The sequence below is a fragment of the Acomys russatus genome, chromosome 6 (assembly GCF_903995435.1).
Source record: "Acomys russatus chromosome 6, mAcoRus1.1, whole genome shotgun sequence".
Taxonomy (NCBI): domain Eukaryota; kingdom Metazoa; phylum Chordata; class Mammalia; order Rodentia; family Muridae; genus Acomys; species Acomys russatus.
Window position 1 is genome coordinate 67930194 of NC_067142.1, and position 16106 is coordinate 67946299.

Below are 16106 nucleotides of genomic sequence, written 5' to 3' on the forward strand. Positions count from 1 at the left end.
ATACAGTCTCCTGCCTGCATGTATGCCTGCAAGCCAGAAGAGAACACCAGATCTCATTATATATGGTTGTGAGCCACCATGTGGTTACTGGGAACCAAATTCAGGATCTTTGGAAGAACAGACAGTGCTCTGAGCCATCTCTAGCCCAACATCTGTAATTTTTTAGTGAGTCTGTGTCTTCAGCAAAGAAAGCTACTGTTTGAATAGGATCTCTTGACATGCTGTTGAGTCTCAGTAAAATTCAGTACCTAACTGTACAATATTAGGTGGCTCTGGGTATATCAACCACGTCCTAGGGCAGAGCCATGCCCAGGAGTAGGTGGCCAACACAAAATTTTGGTTTTTTGTGGATTTTGTTTTGATTTACTTTGTCTTTTATTTTCCCTCTGTCTTTTGTCTTATTGGTCTTTCGGCTGTTTTGATGTTCATTTTGTGGGGTTTGTGCAGTTTTTGTTTCTTGTGTTTTAGCTTCTTTTTTTGAGTTGGGAGGGGGATATAAAGTTGGGTGGGGAGGCAGGTGGGGAGGACCTGGGAGGAGTTGGGAAGGGAAAACTTAATCAAAATATATGAAAAATGTTAATTAAAAATACCTTTGGGGGGGGGGGCTGGAGAGATGACTCAGCACTTAAAAGTACTGCCTACTCTTCCAGTAGTCCTGAGTTCAATTCCCAGCGACCGCATGGTGGCTCACAACCATCTATAATGGAATCTAATGCCCTCTTCTACCCTGCAGGTGTACATGCAGGCAGAACACTGCATACATAATTAATAAATCTTTAAAAAAATACTTCAGGGGTTAATGAAATACGAAAGCATTTCAGAAACAGACCTGAGGATCTGGTGTAATCAGTGGAGTTTTCACTTAGGAGGAGTAGGGCTTAGCTGGAGGAAGTGCATCACTGCCTGTCCTTGAGGCTATCTATCTACTTGGCTTCTTCCTACATTATCCCATCTCTCTGCTTCTTGTTTGCCAAGCAGCCAAGAACATTGTCCGCCCCACCTCCAGCCGTGATGATCTGCCCAAGCACATGGAGCCAGGCAACCATGCACTGAATCCTTTGAAATCATGAGCCAAAAGAAACCTTCCGTCTAGAAAAACAAGTTAGGTGATTAACTGTACAGATCCCTGTTTAACCAGCTGGTTATTGTCACACCAGCCAAGTCCTGAGGTCGGATAGATAGAGGTGTGCTCCAAAAGGAACTGCGGTGGAACAGGTGGCTGCAAAAGGAACTGTGGTTTTGGACGGTGAATTTTAAATCACTGTAACTAGGCTCAAACACATTTACCAAAACAGGAATCATTACAATCAACATGACTTTGCCAGTAAGAAGTAAGATTGTGAGCCTGGGCAGGTGGTGGTGCACGCCTTTAGTCCCAGCACTTGGGAGGTAGAGGCCAAGACAGAGAAACCCTGTCTTGAAAAACAAGGAGGAGGAAGGAAAAGGGGAAAAGGAGGAGGAAGAAGGAAAAAGGAAGAAGAAAGAAGAGGAGGAGAAGAGGAAGAAGAAGAAAGATTATTTCTATAGCTTTGGGATTTGACAAACAGAACTGAGTGTTTCCTCTCACAAAACCTATGTCTATTTCCCCACATGTACCTCAGTAAAAGACATTGCTGTTTATTTAATCAAGGTAACCCAATACATCCTTGCTTTTTCCTTTTATTGCATGCAATGTTAGCAATGCAATGTTCACCTCTCTGCCACTTTGAGAGCATATCCTCAGTGCAGCCACTTTCTGCCACTTGCACAGCGAGACCAGAACTGCAGGTCTTTCACAATTCCTTCCCAACGAGTCTGCCCGCTTCTGTTTTGCCTCCCTGAAGGCAGTTAAATAAGTCAGCTAGAGTGAATTTCCTCAGTTATAAATCAAGTCACTCCACCTGTATTCAGAATCCTTTATGACTTCATAGCCCACTCTTAGAAGAAAATCAGCTCTGTCCTTGCTCCACACATCTGCAATGGATCTGAACTTCCTTCTCTTGCGTTGCCTGGCCTCCTCTGTAAGACACTCCATCCTCAGGGGCTCTGCTGACCCTTCTTGCCTGGAACCCTTTCCCCAGGTAAGTAGGGCTCACTTTCTCACTTCAAGCCCTTATTCAGAGGGCACCTCAGCAAAGGCCTCCAAACTCCCAGGGTGAAAGAGCATACCCACATTACCCTGGTACCCCAGCAACCTGCTTTTACCTTGTTTCCTTTCACAATAATCCTCATAACTTTATATTATTTTCTGTCTCTTTCCTCCTCCTGCATTCCCAACTCCTGCATTAGAACGCTCTGTAAACCAAAGAATCTTCGTTTCTTTCCTTCACTGCTCTAGTGCCAGGATCAAGGCCTCTCAAGCCAGGCACAGTTGCACATGCCTGTAATCCCAGACTCTGGGAGTTGGAGGCAGGAAAATCTCTGTCAAGGCCAGCCTGGTCTACGAAGTGAGTCCAGGACAGCCAGGACTACACAGAGAAACCCTCTGTCAAAAACCAAAAACAAACAACCCCCAAAACAAAAAAGATCAAGGCCTCTCGTGTAATAGGGATACAATAAGTAGTTGTGGTCTGAATGAAAAGAATGAAGTGCTGGGCGGTGGTGGCGCACGCCTTGAATCCCAGCACTCGGGAGGCAGAGGCAGGCGGGTCGCTGTGAGTTCGAGGCCAGCCTGGTCTACAAAGGGAGTTCAGGACAGCCAGGGCTACACAGAGAAACCTTGTCTTGGGAAAAAAAAAAAAAAAAAAGAATGGAGTGGGATGACAGGACTTTAACTACTTTGCTCATTAGTCCTCTTCTAGGTGTTAAGGTTACAAAGATGAAAAAAGAATAGTTCCTGACTTGAATAACTTACATTCTAATAATATAGTTAGAATTAAAATATATAACTGAAGCCCACAGACATGGCCTGGTGGTTAAGAGCATTGGCTGCTCTTCCAGAAGACTGGGTTTGAGTCCTAGCTGTAACTCTCATTCCTGGGGATCTGATGGCCTCCTCTGGCTTCCACAGACACTGTATTTATACAAGTGGTGCAGGGACATAAACTCAGGAAAATGCCTATATATATTAAGTATACAATTATAGGTTAAGTGTTATAAAGTGAAACATGTTATAAAAGAGTGATGTTGGGGGGGGGCTGGAGAGATGGCTCGGTGGTTAAGAGCACTGATTGCTCTTCCAGAGGTCCTGAGTTCAATTCCCGGCAACCACATGGTGGCTCACAACCATCTATAATGTGATCTGGTGTCCTCTTCTGGCCTGCAGGTGTACATGCAGGCAGAGCACTGTATACATAATAAATAAATCTTTAAAAAACATCTGATGTCAAGCCTGACATGACATGGGCATATGCACACATGAATGCACACACAATAAATAGGTAATTTTTAAAAACTGATGCTGACTGGAAACAGAAGTGTGTATCTACATGCCTGCTTTAGTGGCTGAGGCTGGAGGATCACTGGGGCCCAAGAGTTGGAGGCCTGCCCCCTCCCTGCTTCTCTTGTTTGTTTGTTATTGAGACGGGTCTGTATAGCCCAGGGTGTCCTTGAACAGTGTAGTTTACGTCTCTGCTTCCACCTCTCCAGTGCTGGGATTACAGATGTGGGCCCCCATACTCATCCTGTGAGACCTCATAGCTTGGTTTTTTTGTTTGGTTTGGTTTGTTTTTTTGGTTTTTCAAGACAGGGTTTCTCTATGTAGCCTTAACTGTCCTGAACTTGCATTGTAGACCAGGATGGCCTCGAACTCACAGGGATCCACCTGCGTCTGCCTCCTGAGTGCTGGGATTAAAGGTGTGCGCCACCACCACCTGGCTGAGACTTTATATCTTAAGAATGAAAGCAGAGCCAAGTATAGTGGTGCATGGCTTTAATTTCAGCACTCCCGAGGCAGAGGCAGGCAGATCTCTGTGAGTTCAAAGTCAGCCAGAATGACACAGTGAGACCCTTCCTCAAAAAGAAATACATAAGGGCTGGAGAGATGGCTCAGAGGTTAAGATCACTGTCTGCTCTTCCAAAGGTCCTGAGTCCAATTTCCAGCAAACACATAGTGGCTCACAATCAGCTATGATAAGATCTGGTGCCCTCTCCTAGCATGCAGGAACACTGTATGCATAATAAACAAATCTTTATACATACATACATACAATCATAATCGGTAAAGACGTGGATATGGGTGTGTTATTCCCAATACTTAAGAGCTGTCTCTCTTCAGAAGCACCATTTGTACAGAGACCTGACTTAAGCGAGACACAGTCTAATAAATCTAGTTAAACATTCCAAGGCGAAACACCAAGCTGGAGCTGTAACTACTGTGGTGTTCGTGATAGCAAGAAGGATAAGGCTAGAGCAGATCCAGGTAGCCAGGTATCCTGGGGAGAGATAATCAGAAACGAGACAGGGACCAGATCATGTAGAACCTTGGAGGCTACTGTGATAATTTTGGCTTAAAAAACAAACAATTAATGCAGGGCATGGTGGCACACGCCCTTAGTCCCAGCACTCGGAAGGCAGAGGCAGGTGGATCGCTGTGAGTTTGAGGCCAGCCTGGTTTATAAACTGAGTCCAGGTCAGCCAGGGCTATTACACAGAGAAACCTTGTCTCAAAAAAAAAAAAAAAAAAAAAAAAAAAAAAAAAAAATTGGCCAGGAGGTGGTGAATCTCTGTGAGTTCGAGGCCAGCCTGGACTACAGAGCAAGTTCCAGGACAGCCAGAGCTGTTAACACAGAGAAACCCTGTCTTGAAAAACAAACAACAAACAAAAAAACCAAAAAAAAAAAAAAAAAAAAAAAAAAAAAAGAAAAAGAAAAAATTCACGTGGGTGATGTTTTGTCTCCATGGATGTCCATGTACCCTTTGTGTGCAATACCTACAGAGCCAGAAGAGGGCATCAGATCCCCTGGAACTGGAGTTTGTTAGCCAGTGTTCGGGTTTGGGACTTGAAATGGAATCCTGTGGAAGAGCCTTCAGTGCTCCTAACTGCTGAGCCATCCATCTGGATCTGTTCAACTTTATTTCATTATAAGGAAGTATTGGGTGTTTGGGGTAGGGGACTATGACCTGACTTACAGTTTAAGACACCATGGGTATCTTATGTTTAATTGCAGCAGGACACTCATGGAAATAGACAAACCAGCTGTCTTAGTTTCTTTCCTAATTGCTGAACAAATTCTGTGAGCAGAGCACTTTATTTCAGCTTATAGTTTGAGGGGAAGTTCAACATGATGAGGAAGGCACTGGCTGGAGTATGAGGCTGCTGGTCACACTGTGTTCAGAATGATGAGCGCTGGTACCCAGTTCCCTTTCTCCAGCCCATGGAATGATGTCACCCACAGTTAAGGTAGGTCTCCCCACCTGAGTTAGCCTAATCTAGGTAATCCCTCACAGGCATGCCTGGAGGCTCATCTCCTAACTAATCATAGATCTTGTCAAGTTAACAGTATTAATCCCCACCTGCCCACTGCAGCAAGTAGTTAAGCAAGAGACAGCATGGGATAGAACGTGGCTGGAGCTCAGTGGATAGAACGTGGCTGGAGCTCAGTGGGTAGAGAGAGTGCTTGCCTAGTGTGCATGAAGCCCTTGTCTTGATTCCCAGCACGGAATAAAATCACACATGGTGGTACATGCCCAGCCCTCAGGAGATGGAGGCAGTAGTTCTAGAAATGAATTTGAAGCTAATCTGGGCTACTTAAATGCTGGTCTTAAAAAACAGAACTGAGCCGGGCGCGGTGGCGCACGCCTTTAATCCCAGCACTTGGGAGGCAGAGGCAGGCAGATCGCTGTGAGTTCGAGGCCAGCCTGGTCTACAAAGTGAGTCCAGGCTACACAGAGAGACCCTGTCTCGAAAAACAAAAACAAAAAACAAACAAACAAACAAACCAACAAAACCAGAACTGAAGGGCTGGAGAGATGGCTCAGAGGTTAAGAGCACCGGCTGCTCTTCCAGAGGTCCTGAGTTCAATTCCCAGCATTCACATGGTGGATCATAACCATGTATAATGAGATCTGGTGCCCTCTTCTGGTGCTCAGGCAGAATACTGTATACTAATAAATAAAATAAATCTTTAAAAAACAAACAACAATAGCAAAAACAAAAACAGAACTGAAGGGGAGGGGGAGGAGGTGGTATTGGTATGGGGCAAGGTTGAGGAGTCTGAACCCAGCACCTTGACCTAAAAGAGAGAGAGGCTGAGGATGGGGTTCAGTTGGTAGAGCACTTGCTCCACATACCCAAAAGCCCTGTGGCTCAACTCCAGCACTGCATACGCTGAGAATGGTGATGCTCACCTGTAATCCCTACTCTGAAGGTAAAGGCAGGAGGTTCTGTAGTGTAAGGTCATCATCCTCAGGTACTTAGTGAGTTGGAGTGCAGCCTAGGATGCAGGGGACTGTATCTAAAACAACAACATTCTTAACATCTGTTGTGTTCTGACTCTGCCTGGTCAATGAGAGAAAGACAGACACCATAGGATGGGATATGCAAGGGGATCCAGCCTTTGTGGACTGTGGACTGCATAGTGAACAGCTGCCCAAAAGTATATTTATTTATTGTTAAGCAAAAGTTACTTTTTTGGGTACAACAAGTTCCTTATACCAAAGCCCCTAAGCTAATTTATATGTTTCCTATATGCAACTTTAGTCTTTATTGTGTACTGTTTGTAGTACTCAATAATGCAAGGCATTCTAGGTGTGCCAGGACCAAAGTCATGCAACGACTGTAAAGCTCCTTTAGAAAAACAATTCTATAGATAACAGCAGGTGGTGCACGCCTGGTCTACAGAGTGAGTCCAGGACAGCCAAGGCTACACAGAAAACAAGGAAAGTGCTTCTAGAAAACAACTATTCATTCTCATGTCTGCCCTAATAGTGAGAAGCAAATATTTTATCCTAATGTTTACATTTCCTGCTACAAATAACAAATAAGGGTGCTGCCACCTGCCGGCTGGGGGCAATCTGGGATTCTAGAATCCTGTGGGGCTCTCCTTCAGGTGGCAGCACAAAACAATGCACAAAAGTCACCCGAAACCAGCAGCCCACAGACTTACGCTGCACGTCCATATTTTTGCTGCATTTTCACAACAGCTACCTTATGAATAAACCTGGATGAGTAGAAAGAGAAACTATGGAATATATACACAATGAAATCATTCAGCTATGAAGTGTGAAATAGTTGCAGACTGCAAGTAACATAAGGCAGACTCAGAAATACAAATATAACATGTTTTCTCTCATATCCAGCATCTGGATTTAAATTTATATGTGTACATATATATTAATTACACATCCTCATTCATACTTAACAAAGAAGTAGAAAGGATACCGAGAGACAAGGAAGAGATACAATGCAAAGAGCAGATAAGAAACAGGAATGGGGCCGGGTGTGGTGGCGCACGCCTTTAATCCCAGCACTCGGGAGGCAGAGGCAGGCGGATCGCTGTGAGTTCGAGGCCAGCCTCGTCTACAAAGTGAGTCCAGGATGGCCAAGGCTACACAGACAAACCCTGTCTCGAAAAAAAACCAAAAAGAAAAAAAAAAAGAAACAAGAATGGGGGAGGTGGGGGCAGGCGGTGGAGCACACCTTTAATCCCAGCACTTGGGAGGCAGAGGCAGAAGGATCTCTGTGAGTTCCAGGCCAGCTTGGTCTACAAAGCCTGTCTAGGACAGCCAGGGCTGTTACACAGAGAAACTCTGTCTCAAAAACAACAACAAAACAAAACAAAGAACCAGGAATGACACATGTGTATGAAAATGCCACAAGGAAACCTATTATTTTGTTTTTGTGTAAGCTATGTATGTATGTTGGGGGTGGGGGGTGGGAGGACTCACTTGAGTTCAGGACTTACTTTTGATTGGTTTTGCTTAGGTCTGCTCCTTTTTTGGGGGTAGCATAACTATAGATGTTTTTATTTCAGGCTCACCAGCTACCATGCCAGCTGGTTGCTGATATGAAAGAAATCTCTATACAGGGTCAGGTTGACCATAAACTATTTTTTATGATCAACACACCCTAAAGCCTTATTAATCGGCAAAAATTCCCCAACCACACGCCCAGCTGCCCCCAGCTGCCAGGCACACATTCAAGGTTTGCTAGAACTTCTTGTTAACAAAATAACGAATCAGAGCTGACCACCCTGTTTCAACATACACCCCACCCCCCATATGAACAAATTGCGGTTTTCACCTTTAAATCTACAATTTCTTCTCCGATCTCAAACTGGCCTGAGTTCAGAAAATAAAGCTTTCTTTTTAAGCTTCCATGTCTGAGGTAAATTTTCTCAGCTTCCATCCCGGAACCCAACAATCCAGGTTGACCTCCAACTTGTGTAGAGCCTGCCTCAGCCTCCTGAGTGCTAGGTATGCACCACTATGCCCAGCTTGAAACTTGTTAGTTCGTATGCCAATTCAAAAAGTTAAAGTCTGCAGTGTCGCATGCCTTTAATCCCAGCATCTGGGAGGCAGAAGCAGGTGGGTGATCGCTACAAGATCTACATAGTGCGTTCCAGGACAGCCAGGATCATTGAGAAAGACTCTGTCAAACAAACAAACAAATACTGTCTCTAAGCCTTCTTAGCCGCCCAGGTCTGGGGAATCAAACTTTTAGACCCTTAGGAAGCATTCCCACACTTGAGCAATATCCCCAGTCCTTAGTGGTTCTTTGAAACAAATGGACAAATGGGTGGTGTCAGGCGTAAGTGACCCTCGCTAGAAGGCCTCTTAACTAGCCACTGGAGGAAACGCAGTCTTGAGCCTCAAAGAAGATCGCGGGGGTAGGGTGTTTTGTTTGATTTTTCTTTAAACAAGAAAAAAATCCGTTTGTGTCAAGAATTAGAACCTCAGGACTGGAGGAGATCTAGTAATTTGCCTGACAGTCCCTTTGAAATGAGGTTCATCTTCCGTCACGATGCCGAGGAGCCCTTAAATCGCTTGTGATTTGACCACCGGGAGACAAACCATCACTCTGAAACTACAAAAACAACTTGGTTCCTCCGCAGCGCGCACGCGCCCCTCGCTGCTTCGGTTGGCCTGAGGCTCCGCCCCTTGTGCGGCCACCGGGAGGGTTGGGAGCCGAGAGCTCGCGCGACCGCTCTCGCTTAGTCTCTTCCAGCGCAGCGTCGCAAACCCGGCCGGAAAGCGGGACGGCGCAGGCGCAGGCGTAGAGACCCGAGGCGGCGGTGGTGGCTGCCGCTGGCCAGTGTAAGATGGCGGCGGCGTTGGTGGCGGCAGTGGACGGGGCGGCTGGGCCTGGAAGAGTCGGAACATCCGCTGGCAGAAGGATGACCCAAGACGGGAAGCGGGCTGCAGAGCCTCGCCGGCTCCTGTGTTTGTAACTGCCCCAGCCGGACGCCCTCCCCTTGACCTACCCGGTCCGTGTTTCCCCCGGCTCGGCCTCTTCCCCCTCTCCCTGACCGCTTCCCCGCAGGATGGGCCCGATCCCTTTCCTAAGCTCCCAGGGTTTAGGTCTTACTCTCCTCGCCCGAGTCACTGCTGGGAGGACTGCTTGTCCTTTGCCCAGGTCAATCCCGGGCTTGCTCCCTTGAGCCATCCCCATAATTCACAGGGACTTCTTAGTTCGGTGACCCGTTTAATATGCTCTCATTTCTCCCTTTCTAATGTGAAGACCCGGCTCTGTCTGCGTCTCCTTGTCACTTCAGGGCCCGCGCAATGTGTCCCCCTCCCCCATCCCAAGTTCTCAGGCCCAGCACCTTGTACGGAAGGCCGAGGTCCAAGAACCTACCAGTATGTTCTTGAGCGCGGATCTTGTACGCTTTGTGATAGAATTCTTTTAGTGGACCTCTTCCCTGACCGGAAAGCTTTTAGGACACCTTAGAGAGGTCCCACTTGGTTCTTATTAGTTGGAAAGCATCTGGTGGCTTGAATTTCTGACTCATATGATTGTTGGTGGAGTCTGTAAACAAACCGGCACTAGCGCTATCACATTCTCCCCCGGATTCCTCCCTCCCCCCCGCCTGCTCTGTAGCCTCTTAAAGAGGGGTGGTTTGGTTTAGAGCTGAAAAGATGCAGGTTTTCCTCATTAAGTGACTTTTTAGTGTTGGTAAAGCTGGGAAAATGACTTGCCTGGCTTTTATATCTTGTGTTAATTCTTTGTATTTACGTTACGGTTATGGGTTTTGTTCGTTAGTCAGAATTAGGTAAGTTATTTTGGTTTTAAGTAATAAGGAGGACTGAAAATATTAAAATGTGGTCATAAATATTTTGGATACGTTCAGAAGATACACCTTTGCCATGTAAACTTTAACTTTTCTCAGCTCTTCAGTGAACCTCCAGAGCAATTTTCTCAGGAGCTCAGCCTGGCCTTACATCAGTGATAAAAGAAGGAAAGGTGAGTGGAAGTTGAAGGCTTTTAATTCCTCAATTCAACCCAGACTCTTTCCTGATGCTCCAGTGCAGACCACGAAACTCATAACAATTTTACCTCTATTTCCAAAAGTTTGAATACTATTCGTAGCTTTGTTCCAGCCTTGGCTAAATTACTTACACGTTTAATTTGCTGTGTTTTGACCTGCTGCCCTAAACTATTGCTGTGTGTCTTCAAATGATTTGAGTTAAGCCTAGAGTGAACGCTCTGTGCCTCTTCCCCCCTCCCCCCTTCATTTGCATTGTGTTTTGTCTTTGTGTGGATTGTCTTAGACTTTTAAAAACTGAGACTTGTTTTGCCTGAATTCTGTTTAGCCTTTTGTCAAATCAGATCTCCCAGACCCAAAAGTTAGCACGCATGCCCTTTGGAGAGGATTTAACTACTCATGACTCAAAGTCAGGAGTGACGAATGTTCTAAGTCCAGCTAGTCTCAGAGGGCCAACTTTTGAGAACACAGTGGGAAATTTTTGGTTAAAAAAAATAGTAGTTCCTTTTGTAGCTAGATTGCACACTTTTGGTTAGTAGAATTACCATGACTCAAGCCAAATTGGGAGAGTGCAGCTGTCCATGTAGTGTTTGTAAGGCTTTTAGATTTCTGGTAGCAGAGGGCAGAGCTGTGCTTGAGATTTGTAAGACTTAATAGAAGAGCTAAGTGGCTCTGGAAGGTAGGTTTTGACCAGTTCTTACGATGTGTAGTTAGAAAAGTTTGATAGTTACTGTGTTGTTTCATTTCATGTGGTACCCAAACTAGAAAATGCTCGTTATGAACTAAAATAAAAACTTACACATATATGTAAATTCTAAGCATACAAATAACAGCCTTTAAAGTTTAATTTAGTTTTAATGTTTGTGGGTGTTTACCTGCATGGCTGTCTGTCTGCCATTTGCACGACTGATGCTGGAGATCAGAAGAGGTTGTCAGATCCCTGGAACTGGAAGGTAAAATGGTTGTGAGCTGAAATGTGGGCGCTGTGAACTGAATCTGGGTTCTTTGCAAGAACAGCCAGTACTCTTAACCACTGAACCATTTCTTCAGCCCATTTTCTTTGATGTTTGAGACAGGGACTCACTTTATCCCAGGCTGGCCTGAAATTCACTATGCAGATCAGGTTGGTCTTGCAAATTTCTCCAACCTCCCAAGCGCTGGGTGTGCAAGCTGAGGCTCCATGCACAGGCAGCACAGACAATACTTACACGTGTACAAGCTGAGGCTCATGCACAGGCAATACTTACACGTGTTTGTTTTGCACCCATCTTTCTAAGTTTTTTGTTTTCTTTTGAGAATTGGGGCCTAAGCTGGTGATGTTGGTGCACATCTTTGATCCCAGCACTTGGAGGCAGATGCAGGTGGATCTCTGCTGAGTTTGAGGCCAGAGGACATAGTGAGATTTTATCTCAAAAAAAAAACAAAGAAAAATGGGGCCTAACTTTCAGGTGTACTAAACAAGCCATCTGTTGCTGAGCCACAGCGTCAGTCCCTCCAACTCCTAAGGTTTCTGTCCCCGTGTGGGAATTTATGCATGTAAGCACAGTGCCTGTGGAGGCTAGAACAGAAGGCAGCACCAGAACTCTTGGATTTGGAGTTACCGCCTATTGTGAATTGTCATGAGGGCCCCAGAAACCGAGCTGAGGTCTTTAAGAGCAGTAAGCACTTTAATTGTAAGCACAAGCCACCGTTAGTCCTCTTAAATTAAATTTTGATTGTTCATATTAGATGTTTGCTTTGTAAATGCTGTGTAGAGTGTCTTAAACTTGATTTCTGAAGCCAGGCGTGGTGGCACACGCCTTTAATCCCAGCACTAGGGGAGGCAGAGGCAGGCAGATCTCTATAAGTTTGAACCTAGCCTGGTCTACAAAGTGAGTCCAGGACAGCCAGGGCTACACAGAGAAACTATGTCTTGAAAAACAAACTAACAAATAGGAACAAGAAGAAGGAGGAGGAGAAGAAGAAGAAAAAGAAGAAAAACAAAGCTCTTGGATTAGAGGCTAGGGCTTAGCCACACTACAATTAGAAACAGATTCTCCCCCCGCCCCCAGGCGAGGTGCACATGCCTGTAATCCTAGATGGATCTTCGAGTTTGAGGCCAGCCTGGTCTACAAAGTCCAGCATAGCCAAGGCTACACAGAGAAACCCTTGGGGCTTAGGGTGGGGAGGAGACTTTTCCAGCACACGATCTTGGGGCTCACAGTGTGATCTGATATCCTGCAGCAATCCCCTGTGTATTTCACTTTTCCTCCCAAGAGGGCTACATTTTCTCCAAGAGTATGCGTTCTGTCCTAAGCCTCAGCAACAGCTGATTAAGAACGTGACAAGGAAATGCTGTGTCTCTTCTAAAGTGAATCAGGGCTTGGTTGACAATACATATTTATCTTTTCAGCTCACAGCTACACAATCTTTTTGTTGTTGTTGGGTTTTTTTTGTTTTATTTTGTCTTGTTTTCTTGACACAGGGTTTTTCTGTGTGTAGCCCTGCCTGTCCCGGACTCAATTTGTAGACCAGTCTGGCCTAGAACTCAAAGTGATCCACCTGCCTCTGCTTCCCGAGTACTGCCCAGCTCAGCTACACCATCTTAAGGCAGCGCAGATAAAGATTTTTTTTTAATTTTTTTATTTTTTAATGTGCATTGATGCTTTGCCTGCATGTATCTATATGAGGGTGTCAGATCTTGGAATTACAGACAGTTGTGAGCTGCCATGTGGGTGCTGGGAATTGAACCTGGATCCTCTGGAAGAGCAGCCAGTGCCCTTAACCACTGAGCCATCTCTCCAACTCCCCCAGATAAAGATTTTAAACCTTTCTGTTTTGTTTTCTTTTACATCTGTTTTGGATGAGTCAAGGTTTCAAATAGTTGAAGTTTTTTTTTTTTTTTTAAAGATTTTTATTTATTGCATATGAGTGCTTTACCTGCAGAAGAGGGTATCAGATTACATTATAGATGGTTGTGAGCCACCTTGTGGTTGCTGGGAATTGAACTCAGGACCTCTGGAAGAGCAAGCGGCGCTCTTAATCACTGAGCCATCTCTCCAGCCCCTAGTTGAAGTTTTAATTACAGTAGAGTATAAAGGCAACTTCATTCAGACCAGTGATTTTTAGGGCTGATTAACTTTTTATCACCACTGTCCCAGGGCTAGGTTTCCTATTGTAATGTCAAGACTCTTGGCAGTGGTTATGAGTTAGGCATTTGTGTTTTATGAGATCTGGAAGTTTGTGTTGCATAACGAGGGCGGAGGAGAGAAAGAAATGTGTTGCCAGGGTAACTTGACTGTCCCTTACTGCCTGCGTCCTGGGTAAGGGCACCCACCACCACCCACCCCCTAACACTGCAAGGAAGACTTCAGGTGACATCTTTGTATACATTGAATCATATTCCTTTTTTTTTTTTTTTTTTTTTTTTTTTTTTTAAGATTTATTTATTATTTATACAGTATTCTGCCCACACGTGTGCCTGCCCACCACAAAAAGGCACCAGATCTCATTACAGGTGGTTGTGAGCCACCATGTGGTCGCTGGGAACTGAACTCGGGACCTTCGGAAGAACAGACGGTGCTCTTAGTTGTCCTGGACTCACTTAGTAGACCAGACTGGCCTAGAACTCACAGCAATCCACCTGAGTGCTGGGGTTAAAGACGCGTGTCACTACGCCTGGCTTTTTTTTCCTAAGTAGATTATCAGTAAGACAAGATGATTTGTTATTCACGCTCCCTATTTAGAACTCAAGCACCCAAGTGAATGAAAATCAGCAGCAGGCATGGATGTCTGGTAACCATGTGTACAGTCAGCCCCATTATTTGTAGTTTGGATTTTTTGGGGGACCAACCATGGGATAAAAATATTAATTGGCAAAGTACGGAATTATGTAATAAAGTATCCTCAGAGACGTCTCAGTGAATTTACAATGGTAGAATTTTTTAGAAATTTGTAACTGGACTGTGGCTGTGTACACCTTACACCCTGTTTTGAGAAACAGAAAGATTTATTTTGTTATTATTTTATGCTTATATGAGTTGTGCAACAAAAGTTTCCCTGGCGAGAGACAAATAGGTCTGCTCACCCAGCACAGGGACCTACTAGATTGGAGACCCGGTCTGGCCCCAGAGGGGTTGAGCACAATCTTGGGTTTCTATTCTTGCCCTCACCTACTGAGTGCTGGAGGTAGGAGTGAGCCACCAGTGCAGACTCACTGAGTTAACTGAATTCTAGTGCTTTACAGTCTGCTGGGGTTGGCTCTTGTCCTGTGTATTCTAATGCTAATTACTGGCCCCCAAGATCCTAGTTGCCACCAAGACACATTCTCAAGTACACCAGTCTTTGTTGTGTAAACTTTGCTCTACCTAATATAGTTAATTGGTTAATAAAATAGCTAAAAGCCTGTAACTGGGCAGAAGAGAAGTAAGGCAGAGAGTAGGTTCCTGGGCTTGGAGTCAAAGAGGCCCAGAGGAGGAGAGAGAGAGGAAGCATAAGACACAGCAGGAGGGACCATGAGCACCAAGCCAAGGGAAGTTTGCCCTGAGAACTGACTGACCTGGTAGAGCAAAAGCAGCACAGACAGGAGTGACTAAGGCAAGTAATGTGGGTGTATAGCTGGGAAATAGCAACATGGAGGGTTGATACCTGCCCAGTTACTGTGCTTTACAGCTTTTATAAATCCAAGCTCTCTCTGTCTTAGTTATTTGGGAACTGGCCGGGGTAGAGAAGCCCTCTAGAGTCTAATACACCATCAACAATGATCCTTGGATGGGAAAAGAAATAGTTGGGATCTTGAATAAGAGAGTGACTTAGCTGGGCATGGTGGCACTTGTTGTCCTAGCACCTAGGATGCTGAGATAGGAGGGTCACTTTAAGTTGAGACAACCTGGGATACATAGGAAGTTCAGGTCAGTATATGCAACATAAGATCTTGTCTCAGAGCGCGGGAGAAATGGCTCAGAGGTTAAGCTCACTGGCTGTTCTTCCAGAGGTCATGAGTTCAATTCCCAGCAACCACATGCTGGCTCACAACCATCTCCTCCTGTCAGCCTTCTTTTGTTTCCTGTTCTTTGAGTAGGGCTGGGGACTGGTGAGGTTCCCATTCCATGGTAGCATGTCCATTGCTATCATCCTTGTTTGGGTCTTGTTTAGGCAGCCACATTGATGAGACTTTGTTGGCTCTGTTTTTTAACAATTAAACTTTATTATACAACCCAAGTAGCTTACACAAGAAGGAAAAAAGGTTAAAGGGACAAAAGAGTGAACCTTCCGGTATCCATTCCACGGGACAGGTCCTTAGGTGTCTCTCTGGCCCGCATGTTGGTCCCGCCTGTTCGCTGCTCCACAGGCGCCCAAGCCTGGGCTGAACCTGTTGTTCTCTCCTCCCTACCTGCCTGAGTCACATGGGAAGGGCGGTCTCCTTCTCCCATTGAGAGTCAATTAGAAAAACAATAGTCCAGTTGGGGTTTCCAGGTCTGCTTCCTGAATTCCAGGCCCAAGATGGCTCCACTCAGTCGGTCACAAGGTATTCATGGGGTGCTCCAAGGGTAAAGCCCGCCAAGATTGTTTTTACCTGTGACAAAGCTTAATCTTTCCTACACATCCCCCTTCTCTTTTAAAAAAATTAAGAACTATATACACACATATACATAATCATTAGGTATCAAGTACATAACCAAGTCCTTTTATACTTGTTAACCTGAGAGAAAGTATTCCACTATCTTACCAAAGAGAGTCCTTTTCTTTTATGAGAAATTGTAATTATCAATCTATAAATGTGTT